The 15,200-nt window shown below is 51.1% G+C and overlaps 1 protein-coding gene across 2 annotated transcripts in view; it reads left to right on the forward strand.

Annotated features, from left to right (window-relative positions):
• The first annotated feature begins 1,501 nt into the window (after window positions 1–1,501).
• The window catches only part of COQ8A (coenzyme Q8A), a 41,809-nt gene continuing 28,110 nt past the window's right edge, over window positions 1,502–15,200 (forward strand). The window contains exon 1 of one of the 2 annotated variants that reach the window (XM_023203618.2): window positions 1,502–1,912. The gene's annotated coding sequence lies outside the window, so the exon portion shown is untranslated. Of the gene's footprint in view, window positions 1,913–2,548; window positions 2,707–15,200 lie in introns of those variants that run through there. The other variant, XM_023203617.2, reaches the window with a different exon arrangement.

The raw sequence follows: 15,200 nt of genomic DNA on the forward strand, positions 1-15,200 counted from the left end.
TTGCACTAAAAGCCAGGTCAAGAAAGAAAGAAATGTGTCTTTAGTAGAGTAAAGCTGAGGTCATTATTTAACAGGGAGTAAGGTCAAAGTCGTATTAATTGGAGGAAGATCCTGTCTTTGCATAGACTAGCTGGAGGTAATTTCTCTAGTAAATCAGGTTGGCAGTCCTTGAAGAAAAAGTAATGTTTGTGGTGGTGGGTTACGCTTGTCTTCAAGGTATTTTAGGAGAGAAGCTGACCTTGGCATTGCTGGTGGAGTGGGACTGAGGTAGCATGGAAGTGGCCAATTCCTGCCCCACGTTTGTGAAACTAAAGCACCACATCCTCTCCCCACTTAACCAGAAGCAGGAGTTGATGACAATCACATTCTCATCCAGCTCAAATCTGATGAGGTAGAGTTCGTAAGATTCAGGAAGTAATGAACCGGGAACTCTCTTATTCCATGGACTGTGGTCTGGATCACTAGGCTGGCAGGGCTTAGAGGAAGCAGGCAGGGAACAGCAGAACTGTGTAAGGGAACAGTTACTGTAGGAGGAAGCAATGGCCACCCTTGAAAGGCCTTAAAGCTTGGTCTTTTTCTCCTGTGTGGGAAGGAGCCAGCTGACCTAATCAAGGCAAGTTGTCAACTGTTTGGGGCAGTTACTTGAAACTTTAGTCAAAATAACTCTTTAATTGTCCTTTAACATTTACTTTGTATTTAGTGTGGTGAAGATGGGGGAGGCAGAACTTGGACTGTGGGGAGGGCATGTGCAGAGAGGAGCACCCACCAGCCGACCAGTGCGCAGCCACAGACGCCACAAGGCACAGTCTCCATTCTCCTTGGAAGAAAGCCCTCCCCTACCCCTGCGAAGAACGGAGCCTGACACAGAGGTTGTGTTCGCCCATATCACACACACTTAGAATTCTGTTCTTGGGGACTCAGGCAGATCTCTGGGAAGCCGAGCTCCAAGTGGTCAACGGGGGGCTGTGAAGTTAGGTTCACTTCTGGATTTCAGTATAATAAAGCAGCCTCCATCCCCAATTTTAGGCATCAACATAGAACAGCTAACTTTAAATTTTTCCAAGGGAAAATATAAAACAAACGACTTTCAATTAAGTTAAATGTCAATACTTGTGAACCAAAAAGTACCTGTATCAGTTTAGAAATTTATGTTATGAAGGTGAAGGACTCGCGCCCAGGAGACAGGTCTGTGCCTTTCTCCAAAGATTATTTTGAGGGCTTCAATATTTAAAGGGGAAAAGCAGGCTGGAGAGGAAAGATGGAGGGTATGTTCACATTACTGAATCCACATGTTGCGATAAAGGGAGCAGGTAGGGCAACAATTACGTATTTGTCTAGCGCTCAGTAAATCGGCACTTTACACAAGATAAGGTGAACAGCGTGGAGATACTTCACCTTTAATCTGTAGCTATCTGCTTAGGAACAAAAGGAAAGGCAGTTGCTTGCATGACTCAGCTTTCAGCTTAATTTTTTTCCTTTTGGCAGAGTGAATTTTCGTTTCACAATACCGAAAAAAAAAAAAAAAAAAAAAAGCGGGGTGAGGCTCAGAATAAGGAACAATCCTTTGTCTTGAGTATTTCATTTTATGAAAAACTCACTAAATTGTTATTTCTCTTTTTTCCACAAGAACGACTAACAGAGCTGCAGACCAGTGTTTGGGGTCATCTGAGTGGAAATTGTCGAAATTGTCGAGCCGACTTTGGCTCACACGTTCCTTTTCTCGTTAGGGAGGGAGTGACGGGGCAAATCTGCGTGCTGGTGGTGGCGGTGCCTCCCAGGGTTGTTCGGCTGGGCCGCCGAGGGCTAGACCCGAGCTCTATCCCGTGTGGGCTGCGCGTCCCCCAAAACCCCGGCCGGCAGCGACTGCGGGCACCTGCACGCCGACGAGACCGGCGGGCGGACAGCGACTCGGGTGAGTGTCCTATCTCTCTACTCTAGGGGCGCGGGTGGCAGAAGCTTCCTGTTTTGAGGATGGCGCCACACAAAACAAGTAACCTTAACCTGAAGGGCCCCGACGCCGGAGGTGGAAGTGCGCGGCCTTGCCCGCCGCGCTTCCCTTCCTCGGAGTGCTTTTTGTGGGCCCTGGGAAAGCGGCTCTTACTACATAGAGAGGAGCAAAGAACAGGCCTCGCCCGGTCCTTAAAGCGGCGGCACCCTCCACGCCCCACAGTCGCGTCTGTTCGGTCCACAGCCTCCCTTCCCAGGCCGGCGCGGAGGCCCAGCAAGCACCAATCTGGAGGAACACAAGAAACCTTTGCGACCGCGCATACCGCATCGCAGTGACAAAGGCGCCCGTTCTGAAGGCGCATGCGCGCAGGCCACCAACTCCAAAGCCAGGCCTCCAGCCAGCGTTTGCTAGAGGGAAAGGTAGCGGGGAGGTGGGGAAAAGGAGAACTGGAGGGTCCTGTCTGCTAAGGTAGCCTCCCATTGGCTCCTCTTGCTCCGCCCTCGGTCGCGATTGGCTATGGGCTGGGAGCACGGGCCGAGCACGCTCCCACGCGCATAGCTGCATTCGGCAGGCGGACGGCGGCGCAGCCAATGGGAGCGGTCCGCGGGGCGGGGCTTGGGCGCTGGGCCTCCGTGGAAGCGGGCGAGTTGGTAAACAGATCCGGAGCGCGTGCCGGGCGTCAGCGCTGTGGCGAGCGCGCGGAGGCGGGCGCAGAGGGGGCTAGAAGGTGACCGCGGATCCCATCTTCCTGCAGCCGGGTAAGGCTGCCACCCGCCGGCCCGCCGAGTGCCTGGGCGCCGTCTGGCTGCGGCCAGAGCTGGGTTCAGCACCCACCTGAGCCCTTCTTGCATTTTCTTCATGTGACAGTGCAGCTTCCCCGCGAGTTTCGCTAGCCGCGAGCGTCAGGTCGGGACGCAGAGGGGGCGCCTGAGGTGCAGGGTGGGTCCTCTGCAGCCGTCTCACGTCCCTGGGTCCACCTCAGCCCCTCGGTCTTGCGTCGGGGAGGAGACGAGGGCCACGTGCAGAGCTTTGGGTCCCTGGAACACGCCTGCTGCTTGCCCGACCGTCTTCCGGCTGCCAATCGCCCGTTGCCCGTGCCCTTTGGTCGCCAATACAGCTTTCCTGCTTCGCTTTCTAATAATGTCGTTCTTCACTCCCAGACCCCGTTGCTCTGAGTGTCTGGGGCTCTAGGCTCGTTGCCCCTGGCTGCAGGTTTGGGTCAGAACTTTGACTTCCTTGGCTGGAGCCAACTGTTGGGCTTCACAGGTGGGAATTTTGGGTGAACTTGGGACAGGGGATCCTTGTTGATCCTTTCTTCCTTTCGCTTTTCTTTGGCCTTTCCTTTTACTTCTCCAAACACTGGGGGGTCTTGTGAGTATGGTTTGGGCTTACTCCGCTAAACTCGGAGCCTTTCCGAGGCTCATTCTCACCCATTGCACAGAGGTGACAGCCCCTCTGCCAAACCCTCCTTGGGCGATGGGGAATGCTGCAGGGGCAGGTTTGGGTGTTGGGACTCCCCATTTGGGTGAGAGATGTCAGCTTCCTGAAGGGTGAGAGGCTTTTGTGCAGAGTCTTCCAGCCTGAGTTGAGCCTGCAGCCTGTTGAAAAACTTGTGCGCGTTCACTTGGGCCTTGGATCTACGTGACAGGACTGAGTAGCTGGTCGTGCCAGGCCTACCTGATTGCCAAAGGATTTGAACATTCATTGATGCCAGCTTGCTAGTTGTCACGCTGTGGATGGGTGGGTCGTCCTGGCAGGAGGGCTCTTGGGAGACTCTTCTTTTGGAGGAAGGCCTTTCTCCTGAGGACAGACAAAAGGGGAGCTACAGGAGCAGCATCTTTAAGACTCAGGCTGCCGGGCGCGGTGGCCCATGCCTGTAATCTCAGCACTTTGGGAGGCCAAGGCGGGTGGATCACCTTAGGTCAGGAGTTCGAGACCAGCTTGGCAAAAATGGCAAAACCTTATCTCTACTGAAAAAAAAAAAAAGAAAAAATACAAAAATTAGCCGGATGTGGTGGCGGGCACCTATAATCCCAGCTAGTCAAGAGGCTGAGGTGGGAGAATTGCTTGAACCTGGGAGGCAGAGGTTGCAGTGAGCCAAGATGGCGCCAGTGCACTCCCCACTGGGCAACAGAGCGAGACTCAATCTCAAAAAAAAAAAAAAAAAGAAGACTCAGGCAATGGCTTTGAATGTTTTGTTCAGCCTTGCAAATGGTGCGGACTATGCAGAATCGTAATGATTTGGGGCCTAATGTTCGGCAGCTCAAAGGAAAAGTGAACCAGGCAGTCTGGGCACCTCCCTCAGAGCCAGTGTGTTATCTAAGACAAAGTTTTTCAACCTGTGGACTAATGACATTTTGGACCCATAATTCTTTGTTGGCGGGGGGCCTGGCCTATGCATTGTAGGATGTGTAGCAGTATCTCTGGATTCTGTCTACTAGACTAGCACCACTCCCTACCCCTTCTAGCCATTGTGACCATCAGAAATGTTTCCAGACATTGCCACATGTCCCCTGGAGGGCAAAATCTCCCTTGGTTGAGAACCACTGAGGTAAGACTCTTTAAAAGAGTTGTCCTATGCTGCCAGAGGCCCCTCTGGGACCTGCCCGTGAGTAGGTGAGAGGTTTGGGCAAAGGGTAGTGTTGTGCCTCCTACCCTAACCCAGTGGTAAAAGTCATGTAGATTGGGCTACCTGTGCACCTAGGAGGGCAGAGGCAAAACCTGCAAGCAGAAAGGAGGTAGACATCCATGGGCATGTACTGTGCCTGCTAGGTGTGTGGCAGTGACTGCCTGGGTTGGGGGTGCTGGAGAATTGGAAGACTGGTAGCTTCTCGGCTGCAGGCAACAAAGGGTACCCAAAAGATCCCCTAACTGACCAAGGAGTGTTATGGGAAAATCCCGATACATCCCCACAGGATCAATTAACAGCAAGAAAGAGAAACTCATTTCTTTTGCAAGACTAGGGGATTTGCACATGAGTAACTATGGGCCCGTTTTACAATAGGAAACATACTTAAGCTGAGTGCTGGCACAAAGGCTAACTCAGCTATCCACAAGTGGTTCTTCAAGGAGATGCTTTATTCATCCTCACTTTTTGCTTAGACGTCTCTGTGTCTTGTGATCTGGAAGGGATCAGGCCTTCATCTGCAGGGAGTAAGTGGCAGGGTGCATTTCAAACATATGTATTTTTACATATACCATCTGAGGGTGCAGCGTGGACATGGGTATAATAATCTGTGGAGTTCTTTTGTAGTTATTTGAAGCATCAGTGTCAAAGTCAGTGAGCCTTTTATTTTTTTTTTCTCCTTGGGTCAGCCTGCTCATCAAAGAGACATTTTTATGTGTGTATGGAGAAGGATGCTTTACTTCTGAGTCTAAATTTTGCCTTCAGTGTAATCCAGAATTTATGCCCCAAATTTCTAAGTCCCAAACCGATAGGCATGCAGAAAAGCTGAAAAACAGGGATTTCTTGCACAGGGCAAGGAAAACCATCCTAAGCCTATTCAATGAGTTTCTCTTTCTTGCTGTTAATTGATCCTGTGGGGATGTATCGGGATTTTCCTGTAACACTCCTTGGTCAGTTAAAGGATCTTTTGGGTGCCCTTTTGTTGCTTATAGAAAAGGATCAGGAAGGAAGGTCACTTCTCCTTTCTCAAAGAGAAGTTTAAAGAAGGCTGTTATTGGGAAGCTGAAAACTTGGCAGGATAATTTTCCAGTAAGAACCATGGACACTGAGTCATTATCTTTGTCCGTTGAAACAAGAGCTGTGTGCAAAATTAGACAGGAATATTTAGACAGAGTTGTCTTGATTTGACAGTGGCATCTGGAGATATTTCTGTCATTCCTGTTAAGCAACAGCCGGGAACTCGGGAGAGCCAGTGGAAAGGAGAGCGAGTGGGAATGAGGGAGTTTGAGGGTTCTGCTCTTTCTGGAGTTGCACATGTGGAGGGGTGGGAATCCACAGAGGTGGTTTGTGAGAAGGACCTCAAGGGGAGATAGAACCGAAGGCCTGGATTCAAATAAATGTATGCAAGTGAAATTTCTAGACTGACTAACTGGCTGGATATATGGCTGAGATTTCTAAGCAGGGGTAGGAGCTGGATGTTGGAGGAGGAGCTGGTTTGGGAGAAGGTGGTCATCTTAGTTTTAGACATGATGGGAGCCTATGGGACTTTTTTCCATCCTGTTTGATGAAGGTATAATTTGCATACAGTAAATTCATCCTTCTTAGTGTGCAGTTCTGTACAGTTTGACAAACACACAGTCACATAACCCCTACCACAATCAAGGTATAGAATAATTTCATCACCCTCCGAAATTTCCCTGCGCCTCTTCCCAGTTGCCTGTGGGTCTTTGAAGCAGTGACGTGGTATGTGTGTGTGTAACTTGGTTTGTTCTGGAAATGGGTTTGGTGGTTGAGAGGCCCTGCCTGGCCTAAGGGTGGGGAGGCATCAGTGCAGAGCCTGTGGAGGAGCTCTGGCCACCCAGGAGACAGTGCAGATGGCAGGGAGGCTGGGGTGTCAAGGACCAGCCTGGGAACTCCCAGGCCTCGGAGTAGGTGGAGGAAGAGGAGCTGGGGGAGGAAGCTGAGGAGGTGAGGCCAGAGAGAAGGGAGGAGGGAGGGCTTCTGGGAAGAGTGTGGGGCCAGCAGGAAACACTGTGGGGCAGGGAGTGGCTGAGGAGACCCACTGGCTTGAGCCCTCAGGTGTCACAGAGGGGCAGCTTGGGGTTGGCGCCAGACAGTGTGTGCTGAGGGAGCAGGGAAGATGGCAAGTACACTCCATCCTTGGGAGATGGTGGCCACGTCCAGAGGGTGGAGGAGAAGCAGAGCCTATAGTAGGCTTGTGGGCTTGAGGGGAGGGCTTTTATGAAAGGAGATTGAAGGCAAAAGAAAAAAATAGGTCAAGGGCAAGGTCCTGGTGCGGGAAGGAGGAGGGATGGTCAGTGTGGGAGGAGATGGAACAGAGGCAGGGGAGGGGTCTGAGAGGTGTGACCAAGAACGTGCGGTCACTCCTATCTGGTTGCCCCCATTTCTGGAGTAACAAAGGTCCACTAGAGAGGGGTCGAGGCCTTCTGTTTAATGTGAGAGAGCCAGGGGTGGGGTTTGAAGAGCCTTAGGTACCTCGGCATCCTTTGAGAAGTTGATTGTACCCTGTGAGAGAGAGAGAGAGAGAGTGTGTGTGTGTGTGTGTGTGTGTGTGTGTATAGAAGGCAGGCAGGAAGGTGTTTCTGGTTCATATGGAAAAGCCCAGTCCCTTACCTCTCCCTACCTCTGCACCATCCATTGGAGTTTTCCATTTCCCAGAGGTGTGTTTCCTGAGAGAGAGAGGCTGTAGCGCCCCTCTCTGCCTTTGTGAAGACAGCAGGGTTGGTCTGCCTCTCACCTCTCACTATTTCATAGAGTCTCTAGAAGGATCAGTATCTGCGTTGTTTTGAGCATTACTCTTTCTAGACCCCGTTACATCCTAGCTTTCAAAACAGCCCTGTGCGTGCTCTCCTTGCTGACCTTCTGTGCTCCAGGGATGCATGGCCCTTTCCTAATCTCTGGGAACTAGGCCTCCTCCAGGTAAGTCATGTCACTTACACATGAGGAAATGAGAAAACGCAGGCCCCAAGAGGAGAAGCGGTGTGCCCGAGGTCATCTGCGCTTGCTGGCGTTACTGTTGGTCCTCCCCGTCAGCCCTCATCATAATATACGCGGTGTCGTCTGGGAACTGGAGGACCTGGTGGCAAGTCCCTGCTGTCCGCAGGGCTGGATGAGAAGTCCTGGGGACAGTCCACATGAAAAGAAATGTTAAAGTTCAAGCTCAGAGCCTGGGCCCCAGCCCAGTGTTTGTTCTGTGCTTGGCACATTTTTTGTTTGGCACTGATACTGGCTCAGAGAAGGGTAAAAGTAAAAGTCGATTGCCCGGTAAGCTGAAGGTGGTTACTGTTTGACAGGTGCTTGAGCAAACATCTCTAATCTTCCCGAGATTGAAAAAATGCTTGTGGCTCTTGCTCCCTAAGGTGTTTACAGCCAGCATGTGGTCAAGGGTTGGACATTGTGCTGCCGCCAGGCCTGTAGTAGCTCCTGTTGACGCCTGCTTGGTGCTCATGGTTCATGGGCTAGGGCTGACTGGCCTGCTGTGGAACAATTGCTTGCTGGGTTCAGTCCCTCCTCTTTTCCCTCGGTCTTAAACAGGGGTGGGGGTGAAGCAGAGGAAGCAGTAGCAATGACTATGTACCCTGCTCCCTCCCTGGGTCTGTGTGCCCACCATGAGCGGGATTATGAAGCTGGCTTGAAAACTCATCTGGCTTTGCTCCTATAAAAGTCACTTTTTGACCAGGGGGGTACTGCTGCCATTTCTGTGGCTGTGCATATTCAGGGGTTCAGGTTCCTCTGGTGCTCAGCCTCCTTTCTTCAGTCCTGGGCTGTAGATGAGGGAGCTCAGGAAGCCACGGAGCCTGGGTGCCTGGGCCCTGCCTCACTGACTCATAATGGTAATAAACTCATGGTGTATATGGGGACAGTGCCAGACCCCGTGGGGGATACAGAACTGGGAAAGAGAGGGCCCCTCTCTCCGGAGCTTACTGTGCAGTAAGGGAAATGGGACAGGCACACACAGAGTCATACAGGGCATGGCGAGGTGACCTTAGGCCATTAAGAGATGAGGGAGTTTAGATGAAAGGAGATGACTTGCCTATAGGGGGTTTACCAGTCCAGCAGGTGGCTAAGATTCCAGCAGGTGGCCAAGATTCCAGCAGGAGAAATGATATTCCATGGGGAGGCGGGAGCAGGCCGTGGAAGTTGGAAAACCTATGTGGGTGTTGGGCGGGGCCGGGGGTCCATTCTGGCTGAAGCGTTGGGGCACAGAGGCAGCTGGCGAGACGTATTGCTGCAGAGCTGTCTGGGGCTCCACAGTAAAGGGCCTTGCTGGCCAGGCCAGGGAGAGTGGAGATCGACAAGGAGACGGCCACCTCTCCTGGGCCTGTGGTCCCCTCGCTCCCTGCTGAGCCTCTTCTCATTTCTCGTTGTGTGTGTAATTGTTGTCTGTCTAGGGTTGCCCCTTGTCTGGGTTAACTGGGTGATTTTAAAAGCTATAGAGGTTTTGCATACACGTGTAGTGCCTGAGGGTTGCATGTGACCTCAGGGCAGAACATGTTTATTTAACCTCCATACTAGTGATGTGTGCATGTCCACACCTGGCCTGTGTGTGGCATTTGGAGGTGATGCTAGTAAAGGTTGGTGCTGGTGTTGAGTGTGGCAAGACTGAGGGCCACATGCCCAATGGCTCCTCCTAGCTCTTGCACACCCAGAGGCAGTCTTCAGTGTGGGGTGTCTGCCTCTTTCCACTATTTATGTTTAAGATCAAACTGGCTCTGGAACCAAGCTTTGCCTCTAGTGGGTGGGATCACTGGTCCTGAGAATTGTGATACCCTCAGTCCTGGCAGCTGACGAACTTTCCAGAGCAGGGAGTTTGGCCAGATGGCCTCTGAGAGCCCAGCTGGTCCCAGGATTTTTGTGACTCAATTTTCTGTAACCAGGAAGACACATTTCAGGATGTAAACCTTACTTATGTCTCATGTTGAGTGACTATTGATTTAGCAAAAAAGGAGTTATTGATTCGGGGCAGTGTTCTTCTCTGCTGTCTCTCAGCTTCCTAGGCAGTAAGAAGAAAGGACTGGAGCCTGAGTCAGACAGGAGTGGAAGGGTCCAGCATCCCACATCTTTGGCTCTTAGGAGATTGCTCAGCCTTGATGAGCTTTAATTATCCCATCAGTGAGTGGGGATAATACCTCACCAGGTTGTTGTAAGAATTAGAGTTAATATAAAGTGACAGGCAGACAGAAGGGGAATAATAAATGGTAGCTGTTCTTGTTATTATTCCTATTTCATTGAGATATTAAAGCTGAAGTAAAAGTATTTTGAAAGATTAAGAATATAAAACCCAGCCCAGACATGGTGGCTCACATCTATAATCCCAGCACTTTGGGAGGCCAAGGCGGGCAGATCACTTGAGGTCAGGGGTTCAAGACCAGCCTGAGCAACATGGTGAAACCCTGTCTCTATTAAAAATACGAACAAATTAGCTGGGTGTGGTGGCACCCACCTGTAGTCCCAGCTACTCAGGAGAATCAACTGTACCTGGGGAGGCTGAGGCTGCAGTGAGCTGTGGTCATGCCACTGAACGCCAACCTAGGCAATAGAGTAATACCCTGTCTCAAAAAAAAAAAAAAAAAAAAAAAAAAAATTCTCTCTCTCTCTCTCTCGGCCTGATTTCGAGGCTTGGGACTTCAGGCGCAGGAGTCTGGGTTTTATATATATGTCTACATACACGTCTACAGGTAGAGGAGCCATTTGAGCAAGGGGTTGGCATGATGAACGTGGATTTTATTATAGGAAGAGGAATCTGGCAGGAGAGTGTTCCATGGCTCAGAGCCGGGGAGCTTGTGGGAGTTAGAGGGGTTTTTCTTCCCACTGCCTCTCCCTGAATGTACCTGGACAAGAGCCTCCCATGCTGTTTTCTCCTTTAAGATGAAGTGGTAAGGAATACCAGTGGGCATTTGTGTCTCTGGTTTCCAAGCAGGCCACCAGCACTTTGGACTGCTTCTCCTGAATGATGTCTCATACGACAGCACTAAATAAACCACGCTGGTCCTCCCCCAGCCCAGCCTGCCTCCCAACTCAGGCGTGAGACTGTGCCCGGCAGGAACAACTGCGGGTTATCCAGACTGATCCCATTCACCCTGACCTCTGGTCTCACGAAGTCTGAACTTCATTCCAGAATGTCTGTGTGTTTGCAATAATAATTATTATAATGATGATGGTGATGATGGCATTAGCTAATGGTTTTTAAGCACCTACTGTATGTCCTGAATGCTGTTACATGGATTTATCCAGTCCTTTCAAGAACAGATGAAGAACATGGATTTATCCAGTCCTTTCAAGAACAGATGAGGAAACTGAGGCACAAAGATAAGCTCACATGACTTGATTTAGGTCACACTAGCAAGTCAGTGGCAAAGTCATGGTGTGAACCCAGTTCACCTAATCTCAGAGCATCTTAACCATGTCACCAGTATCACTTCATGAACCAAGTATTTGAATTTGAATGTTTTAAGCAGTAAACTTCAGTAGGTTTTTAGTCAGGAAACTAAATTGCCATCAGGACCCTGCGCTTGGCTGGTTGGCCTTTAAAAGCCTTGTGTGTCGGCGGCTATATCAACTCCAGAGTGGGAGAGGCTGCTCTGGACCCTCCAATGCCTGCCTGTGTTGGAGCTTTGAGCCCACGCGGGTCACTCACAGCGCTGGGTCCTTGTCTGGACTATCATCAGAGGCTGGAACTTTGCCTTCTGCAAAGTTTATATATCCCCCAACCATGCCCAGCTCCCAACCCAGTGCTCACCACAGGGCAACTCACCCAGGGAATCCTAAGAGTATCTTAATCTCCCAGTGGATGGAGAATGGAGGTTTGTAGTCTGGGACGTCAAAAACCCACTGTTGTGCTAAATTTCTCCTCTTACCTGTTAAACAGGTTGCCTAGCTCCTGAGCCATGATGGATCCAGGTCTCAGCTTTACTTCTTAAAAGCTGTGTGACTTTGGGCAAAATACTTAACCTCTCTGTGCCTTAGCACCGTCATCTGTAAAATGGGCATAATTTACCTTCTGAAAATGATTGAGTTAATACATCTCTGTGCTAAGTAGAATACTGAGCCCAGAGCCTGGCATATACTAAACTCAGAAAAAGCAGCTGTAGTTATCATCAGCATGGTGGGCTGGTTCTGCTGCTCACAAAATAAAAACATCTGTGGAACTGGTTACATTCATGGGGGAGAATGTCAGTGCCTAGTTGCTTGCTTTTTTTTTTAAAAGAAAAATTTAGCAGTATGGGATTCAGTGCCTGCTTTTAACAAGCTCTTGTTTATGTTATTAGCACAAGAATGTATAGTTTTTTAACAGTTCAAAGAAAAACCCCAGTAGTCTGGAAGCCACTTTCAAGGGAACTTGAAGTCCTTAGCCTAGAAGGCAAGTTGAAGCCTGGAAACTCCCTTCCTTACAAGGCATGACCCACTGGGACATCCGGAGGCTGTGGGTACAGACCTGTGTGAAGGCCATGGCGAGCTCAGACCTCTCCGCCAGGGCAGACAGGCCAGCACAGGCCAGCGTGTGTGGCTCACCAGGAGGCCACCAATGCCCTGCAGTCAGAAGGGACAGTCTTGAGAGCCTTTGGAGGTCTGCTGTGTGGGTCACGGTCTCTAAGCTCATTCACTTTTGATTTCCTTTTTCCGTTTCTTGAAGAATAATGGAAAGAGAAGGGGCAGGTGGAAAACTTCTGCCTAAGGGCAAAGCCAGACTCTTGGGAAGAGGGTTGCAGGGGGAGACTCTTAGGAAAGGGTCCCCATGGAGGCGTCCTGCCTGGCCATAGGCATGGGCTCCCTCTGCTCCCCTTCCCTCTCTTCCTCCAGAACCGGGGTTCTCAAAGTAAGTTCCTGGGACCCGCAGTGTCAGCAGCACCTGGGAACTTGTTAGAGATGCAGATTCCCGGGCCCCACCCCAGACCTGCTGAGACGGAACCCTTAGGGGTATGGCCCAGCACTCTGGACTAGTCTTAAGGTGATTGAGATGTTCACAGCAGCTTTAGGACCAGTGCCTCAGACCAGCCTCCTGAGAGGCCCTTGATTCTGTATGTGGAGTAAAAGTTGCCAGCAGGTGTGAGCCAGCCAGAGAATAGCAGGCTTTCTCAAGCTTTGGAGGGACCAACTGAGTTCATTTCCTTTGACAAATGTTGATGACCTGTCTGCTCAATCCTGAGCATGGTGCTTGGTGCTGGAGAGAGGGGGAAGACAGATGTGGTCCTTTTCCTGTGGCTGATGGTCCTTGTGGTCCTTGTCCTGTGGCTGACATCTGACTGGGAAGAGAGTTAGGCAGATTCAGGAAGTGGTTACTGCTGCGCTGGAGGGGATGGGCACAGGGTGCTGGGAGGCATGTTGGGGAAGCCTTCCCAGAAGAGGTGATGTTGGTGCTGCGATCTGGGAGGAGGAGAGGAGGTGTGCCCCCTGTGCACAGGCCTGCAGGAGGAAGCCTCTCTGGTTCCAGGAATGGGTTGGCCTGGCTGGAACCTAAAGGCAGTGGAGGGAAGGGCAGAGCCACGGTAAACGACTGCTGCATCACCCAGCGAGAATATCAGATGCTCAAGGGCAGGGGAGGAGGCTTGAAAGAAGTGTGTGGTGGCCGCATTCCTCAGGGTGGGAGCCCTGGGAGGATGAGGTGGGGGTGGTAAAGTCACTTTGGGACATATTTCCTATGGGAGGTACCTATAGGTGATTGGGATGCTAGGCTTGCAGTGGACAGCTGCCCTGGGGAGACTGCTCAGCATGGACTCTCCCTGACTTCCACTCTCCCTGGATCCTACTCTCCCTGGTTCACTCTTCTTGACTCCCACTCTGCCTGGCTCCCGCTCTCCCTGGCTCCCGCTCTCCCTGGTTCCCGCTCTCCCTGGTTCCCGCTCTCCCTGGTTCCCGCTCTCCCTGGCTCCCGCTCTCCCTGGTTCACACTCTCCCTAGTTCATACTCTCCCTGGCTCCCGCACTCCCTGGTTCCCGCTCTCCCTGGCTCACACTCTCCCTGATTCACACTTTCCCTGGCCCCCACTCTTCCTGGTTCACACTTTGCCCAGAAGAATGGCCTTTTGTGCCACTTGCTTTTGGCTTCTTATACCAGTCATGTTGAGGCTTCGGTGGCAGATATGACTGCAAGAGACCCGAGGACGGTGGGTCCTTGGCTTTTAGAGAGAACACACACCATGCTTTGCTGGGGAGGAGCTGGTTGATAATGCCACACTCTGTATTTACGGAGGAGATTGAACAGCGGCTTGGTAATGCAAACAATGTCCCTGGCCTGCTGTCTTAGAGGAGATGAATGGCAGATGGTGAGTTCTGGCTCTGAAGGGAGGACTTGGAGTGTATATGGCATCCTCAGAGTAAAATTCCTTCCTCCCGGTGGGTCCTGAGTGTACAGTGTGTGATACTCTCATCTGCTGTCTGTCAGGATTGCCTGTTGAATTCATTTTAAAAAAGGACACAACTCATTTTCCTATTGATATATCTTCTTGTGTCTGGCCAGTTAGACAGCCCGTGGGGGTGTCTTTTAGTTTCGGAGACTAGATTTGAAGGTCCCCATGACCCAGATAATTACCAGCTCGTATGCAGGTCAGGATCCCCAAGTTGGAGCCTCATCTCCAGCGTGAGTGAGACGGTGTCCCCGAAAGGTCAGACAGTGAAAGTTTGGCCAGAAAACGCCCTCCTTTGGTGGGAACACAGCCTTGTGCAGCTTTCTCAACCCCTGTCCCTGGGGTTGGGAAGCTGCATTTATCATGGTTCTTTTTCTCTCTGTAGACACTTCAATAAAGACATTTATTTACTTCAACCGTGATCCGCACTCCATTGTGCTCAACTAGTCACCGAACCAGCATCAACTCCATTAATAGTCCTAATAATAAAGCCCCTCAGATGTCAATATTTGATCCTCATGTTTCAGGACACTCCTCAGTAGCCATTGCCATAGTATAGCCCAAAACAACCATTATGCCACCCAAATAAATAAAAAAGACTGTCAACCCCACAAAAGTCCGTTAGAGCAGTTTAGCACCTTAGGACCAGAAAAGGGGCCTGATGAGGCACCCAGAGCCCTTCCGAACTGAACTACTGAGGAGGGATGGAAGAGGTCGAGCCGCACGCTGGGCAGCGGCAGCTGGTGGGGGTGGGCTTGGAGCCCCATGTCCCAGCTCCAGGTCATGTCTTCCACTCTGCCTCTGATCCTGGCATGTCACCATCAGTTGGCCTCCAGCTGTCTTCCTGGTGTCTGTGCCCATTATAGAGGTACGGGCATGCCACGCTGCCATGAGCCCTGGGCCAGGGCAGATTCATCCAGGGCCTGCAGAAACTAGCCTGGAGCACTGGGAGAGGTCAGTGAACTTGTGTTGAAGGAACCTCTGGATGACTTTTTATTTTGGTTTCATGCCTGGCTAGTGGACACTCCCAAACATGAGCACCTGTCTCCCACCTCCACTGCTTTATTATTTGTGGCCACTCTTTTGGCTGTCCCCTCCTCAGAGGAGAGCAGGCAGGCACATGGAGGCCTTCAGGAGGCCGCTATACCAAGGAGGCACAGAGCCCAAACACTCCATTTCTGTTACTCACAGGCGAGACCCCAAAAACGTGCTTATGGAGTTGTAGGAAGAAGTAGGGTGGGTGGGAGACTGGTGTTCCTAGC

This window comes from Piliocolobus tephrosceles, chromosome 1 (genome assembly GCF_002776525.5).
Source record: "Piliocolobus tephrosceles isolate RC106 chromosome 1, ASM277652v3, whole genome shotgun sequence".
Taxonomy (NCBI): Eukaryota; Metazoa; Chordata; class Mammalia; order Primates; family Cercopithecidae; genus Piliocolobus; species Piliocolobus tephrosceles.